Genomic DNA, 6,000 nt, shown 5'->3' on the forward strand with positions numbered 1-6,000 from the left:
TGGCCGCCAGAGCCAGTGCTTAACACTGAATATATTCAGAGTATTTATATGAACATCGCCTGTGACCTCGGGGTGACCCTGGCCAAGGTCTTAAGTTCTGGAGTCATCCCTTAGCTCTGTCCTAGAGAACATTCCCACCAAGAACTCTGGTGGTCATCCAGGATGCATAGAACCGTAGTCACATTCGTAACTTTGGTTCTATTTCACCCTTACTGACCGCCAGAGGCGGTGCGTAACACTGGATGACTCTTATCAACCGTCACAAGGAAGACTGTGTACCCACCTGCTGTAGAGGACCTTGGCCGGAGAACCCCGCCCAATGGATGGGGGGGTGACAACATTCACCCTGTAATAACATGACAACATGCTCGGCAACACCCACATTTCCTCCAAGGGCACACCAAAGTCGCCCACGACGTGAAGACACTCCTGGTAGAGTGCCGTTTCCCTCCGGATCGTAGAGACTGTCCACTGAACAGCAGAGGCCTCCAGCGTCCAGGGGGACGGGTGCTGCATCAACAGAGCACCGCCTTTCACATGACAACCATAACAGATAAAAACATGCTCAGACTAACGTGTGCAGGCCTCCACATAAACCCTCAGGGCCTGCACCGGGCACAACAGACTCAACTCGTCCCCGGGGGGTGGGGGGGGTTAAAACGTGCCAGTGGATAGGCTCATTCAGGTGTGCCTGCTGCCTTCCTGCAGTGACAACACCTGAGCCCCGCCAGATCAACTAGAGATGGAAGAACCAGAAACAACCACCACACCAACCCACCAACCCCCCCAACAGCCCCAACAGCTCCAACCCCGAGCGATCATGGCAATGAGGACGAGGAAGGAGACCCCCCCCCGGTCCCACCCGGAGCCCATGCCACCCAAACCCCCCCCACCCCCTGAAAGACTGCAAAAACAATGGCCCCAAAAATTCACAGTTGAATCCGAAGCAACACACCAAGTTACAGACATGATAGACATGTGGCCCAGTAAGCGCTAGCTAACTAGCTACCTGCGGTTGTTACAGATATGATAGACATGCGGCACATCACCTGTCTCAGCCTAATTAACAGCACCATGGCAACCCCTGGTGGCGGAGGACTAACAGCAGCCAATAATACACATAAACCAAATGGATCTCACACTGCTTCCTTTAACAACTACATTACACAATACTTATACTTTTAATTTCAGTACTTGAGAATTACATTTTAAAATAAAGTACTTGCAATTCTTAAGTACAAAAAATGTTGATTACTTTAGTACTTCCAGTTAAGTAAGGCGCTTAACGAGCACTTCAACTTCTACTCAGGCCACTTTTTTGATCGAGTACTTGTACTTTTACTCAAGAATTATTAGTTAATTCTGTTTTTGATGTAAAAAGAAAATCTGAATTCAAACGATTCACGGAATAAAATGCAAAAATATCCTTTAAGATGTCAAGAAGTCTTTATTTATATATGTAATTTATTGATCCCCAGTGGGGATTACACTCTGTTAGTGATCACACACACACACATGCTCAGGTCCTATACATGCTAATGGAGAGATGTCAGAGTGGGGGGGCTGCCAGCTGAACCAGCGCCCTGAACGGGTGGGGGGTTACGGTGCCTTGCTCAACAGCACCTGGCAGTGCCCAGGAGTGAACCACACCCTCCAGCCACCGGTCCCACTCTGTACATCGTCCATCCCTGGGCTTGAACCATGATTCATCATTTTCAGATCATAATTACAGTACAGTTCGTCTGCACTTTCACCCATTTACATCCGTTAAAGTTTACACAACAGACGATCATGAAGGAGAAAAGATCGGTTTAATTTCAGAAAAACTACTCAAGTAAAATGATGTCATCAAATACATGAAGTAAGTAAAGTGGTACGTGAATGAGTCGGTTAAATCTGCTGCTGTACTCCTTTATATCAGAGAGAATACTAGTAGATTAACAGCAGATTAACAGCAGATTAACAGCAGATTAACAGCAGATTAACAGCAGATTAACAAGATTTTCTTCACAAGTTAAATGAAAGATCAGTTCACTACTATCACTGAGTTTGATGTTTTTAACTGTTATAGCATTTGGGGGAAAAAAAGATAAAAGAACGTTAAAGAAAGTGACAAAAATGTCGGAAAAAGACACAAAAACCACAGAATAATTAGGCAAAAACTTTGGAAATGCTGACAAAAAAATTCGAAAAAATCTTAAAAACATCAGGAAAAGCAACAAAAACGTTGAAAAAAAGTTTGTATTTTAAATTTTGACCCAGAAAATTTGAAAGTCTCCTGGTCGACGGGGAGACAACACAAGGTAAAATCTCCCGCTGAGCTATACTTCACACTCTGTAATCATATGTATATACATATATATTATATATATTATATATATATATATATATATATGTATATATATATATAGAGAGAAGAGAGAGATCATCCCAACACCTTGAAGGAGAAGCAGATGTTTACGTCTGAGTTCCCTTCCATTAGAAATAACTGGTACCGTTTGAAGCATCACTGTCCCTCCATCCTGTGTCTTAGATGTTTCTGATACTTGGACTGCTGTAAATCTATTCAATTTTATTTTATTTATAGTATCAATTCATAACCAGAGTTATCTGGAGACCCTTTACAGACGACTAGGTCTAGACCACACTCCAGAATCTACAAGGACCCAACAGGTCTAGTAGTTTCCTCCAGAGCAGCAACAGGGCCACAGTGAGAGGAAAACTTCCTTTTAGGCAGAAACCTCGGTCAGACCCAGACCCAGACCCAGACCCAGACCCAGGCCCAGACCCAGACCCAGACCCAGACTCTTGGTAGGCGGTGTCTGACGGGCCGGTTGGGTTAACGAAGAGTGGCAATAACAAAATAGAAAAATTAGTAGTTTGTAGCAGTTCTTGTAGTACTTCATGGCATAGCGGACGCTGGTGCGGCATTACAAGCACAGCAGGACGTAGCAGGACGTAGCAGGACGTAGCAGGACGTAGCAGGACGTAACAGGACGTAGCAGGACGTGGCAGGACGGAGCAGGATGTAGCAGGACGTAGCAGGACATAGCAGGACGTAGCAGGATGTAGCAGGACGTAGCAGGACTTGGCAGGACGTAGCAGGATGTAGCAGGACGTAGCAGGACGCAGCAGGACGTAGCAGGACGTAGCAGGATGTAGCAGGACGTAGCAGGACATAGCAGGACGTACAGGATGTAGCAGCAGGACGTGGCAGGACGTAGCAGGACGCAGCAGACGTAGCAGGACGTAGCAGATGTAGCAGGATGTAGCAGGACGTAGCAGGACGTAGCAGGACTAGCAGGATGTAGCAGACGTGGCAGGATGTAGCAGGACGTAGCAGGACGTAGCAGGACGTAGCAGGATGTAGCAGGATGTAGCAGGGCGTAGCAGGATGTACCTGGGCACCGCAGAGTGTAGCAGATGAACATGGCACCGCAGAACGTGTAGCGGGACCATGGCGACAAATCTCACGGGGACATGATCCTACAACAGTAATATAGTAGTACCACAACACCAACAGACCATGAGAACTGTCCCAGCTGTAGGAGCAGCGTCCCAGCAGAGGGGACGTGGACACAAAACGAGAGCAGCAGCAGTAAGAAGAATACACAAGCAGCAGTGTGGTTGCATGAGGTCTCAGCCAGTCCTTGGTCCACTGATAGACTTTTCGTGAAACCCATAGTCCTACTTCTCTTAGTACACGTGCAGGTCCTACTACAACTATGGCCACCGCTGTTCCTACTACACCTACTGTCACTACTAACACTGCAAATGGCCACAGTAGTAGTGTGGCTGCAAGGGCCATTACTCCTCCAAAACCCACACCAAGTTTATTTAAAACTGTTTTTTTCTCCTTCTTCTTGTGTATCTACTCCTGCTTTTTCTCCTTTTGAGTCTGTTTCTTCTCCTTCCTCCTTTACTTCTCCTCCAAATACTTCTCCTTCACCTTCCATCCCTTCTGCTCCTCCTGTTGTTAACCCACCACTTTGCTGTAAAACGACCGCAGCGGGCCCACAGGTCTCCCCCAGGGATGCTGCTGCAGGGCCTGTGAGTAACAGCAGTAATAACAGCACCACCAACAAGACCATGAGTAGCTGTCCCAGCTGTAGGAGCAGCGTCCCAGCAGAGGGGACGTGGACACAAAACGAGAGCAGCAGCAACGAGTAGAATACTACAACCAGCAGTATGGTTGCAATACGCCGAGGCAGGCTCATTAAAACACTATAAATGATATATTTTTGTCCAATCCATAATCCCACTCCTACTCCTGCCCCCAAGGCTGAAGTTGCTATTTTTGATGCAGTTCCTGTTACTGCGGGACCCGCTGTGCTCGCTGTACTCGCTGTGCTCGCTGTGCTCGCTGTACTCGCTGTACTCGCTGTACTCGCTGTTCTAGTGCATTAAATGTCCCTGTCATTAAGGCTGTAAATGCAGCTCCTAGTCCTCCTAATGTCCCTGTCATTAGTGCAAATGGCCATAGTAGTGCTGTGGCTGCGAGTGCTATTCCTCCTCCAATACCCAGACCAAGTCTTATTAAACCGGCTTTTCCTCCTGCTTTTTTTCCTCCTGCTTTTTTCCTCCTGCTTTTTCTTCTTCTTTTGTATCTACTCCTGCTTTTTCTTCTTCTGTATCTACTCCTGCTTTTTTTCTTCTCTTATCATTATGTACTCCTGCTTTTTCTCCTTCTTCTTCTGTATCTACTCCTGCTTTTTTTCCTTCTGTTTCTGTATCTACTCCTGCTTTTTCTTCTTCTTCTTCTTCTGTATCTATCTATCTACTCTGCTTTTCTTCTTCTTCTTCTGTATCTACTCCTGCTTTTTCTTCCCTTCTTCTTCCGTATCTTCTCCTGCTTTTTCTTCTCCTTCTTCTTCTGTATCTACTCCTGCTTTTTCTTCTCTTCTTCTGTATCTACTCCTGCTTTTTCTCCTCTTCTTCTGTATCTACTCCTCTTTTTCTCTTCTGTTTCTGTATCTACTCCTTCTTTTTCTCCTTCTTCTTCTGTATCTACCCTTCTTTTTCTCCTTCTCTTCTGTATCTACTCCTTCGTTTTCTCCTTCTGTTCTGTATCTACCCCTTCTTTTTCTCCTTCTTCTTCTGTATCTACTCCTTCTTTTTCTCTTCTTCTTCTGTATCTACTCCTGCTTTTGCTTCTTCTTCTTCTGTATCTACCCTCTTTTTCTTCTTCTTCTTCTGTATCTACTCCTGCTTTTTCTTTCTTCTTCTGTATCTATTCTGTTTTTTCTCCTTTTTCTTCTGTATCTACTCCTGCTTTTTCTTCTTCTCTTCTGTATCTATTCCTGGTTTTCTCCTTCTTCTTCTGTATCTTCTCCTGCTTCTCTCCTTCGTCTTCTGTATCTTCTCCTGCTTTTTCCTTCTTCTTCTTCTGTATCGTCCCTGCTTTTTCTCCTTCTTCTTCTGTATCTACTCCTGCTTTTCGTCTTCTTCTGTATCTTCTCCTGCTTTTTCTCCTTCTTCTTCTGTATCTACTCCTGCTTTTTCTTCTTCTTCTGTATCTTCTCCTGCTTTTTCTCCTTCTTCTTCTGTATCTACTCCTGCTTTTTCTCCTTCTGTTTCTGTTTCTTCTCCTTTCTCCTTTACTTCTCCTCCATGTTCTTTTTCTTGTATTGCACCCACTAGTTTCCTTGTTAGTACTACTGCACCTGCTATCGCTCCTATTGGCCATAGTGGCCATAGTAATGGCATGGCTGCAAGTGCTAGACCAATGTTTTTTGCATGTCTTTTTTCTCCTTCTTCTTCTGTATCTACTCCTTCTTTTGCACCCCACCCTGTTAGCATCTGGCCAGTGTAGCAGCCTCTCCTGGTTTCCATACTATCTTGTCTGTAGTGTTGAGCAGCTCTAACACCTGAAACTTGTTGCTTCTGTATTCATCCTGTTGGTTTTTCCAGTGTTTATTATCAACAACATGGCATCGGCCGCCGCACTTCTTCACCAGATCCCTGAGACCTTCATCCTGATCCACAAACTGCTCAATAAGC

The sequence above is a fragment of the Etheostoma spectabile genome, unplaced genomic scaffold, assembly GCF_008692095.1.
Source record: "Etheostoma spectabile isolate EspeVRDwgs_2016 unplaced genomic scaffold, UIUC_Espe_1.0 scaffold00008528, whole genome shotgun sequence".
Classification (NCBI taxonomy): domain Eukaryota; kingdom Metazoa; phylum Chordata; class Actinopteri; order Perciformes; family Percidae; genus Etheostoma; species Etheostoma spectabile.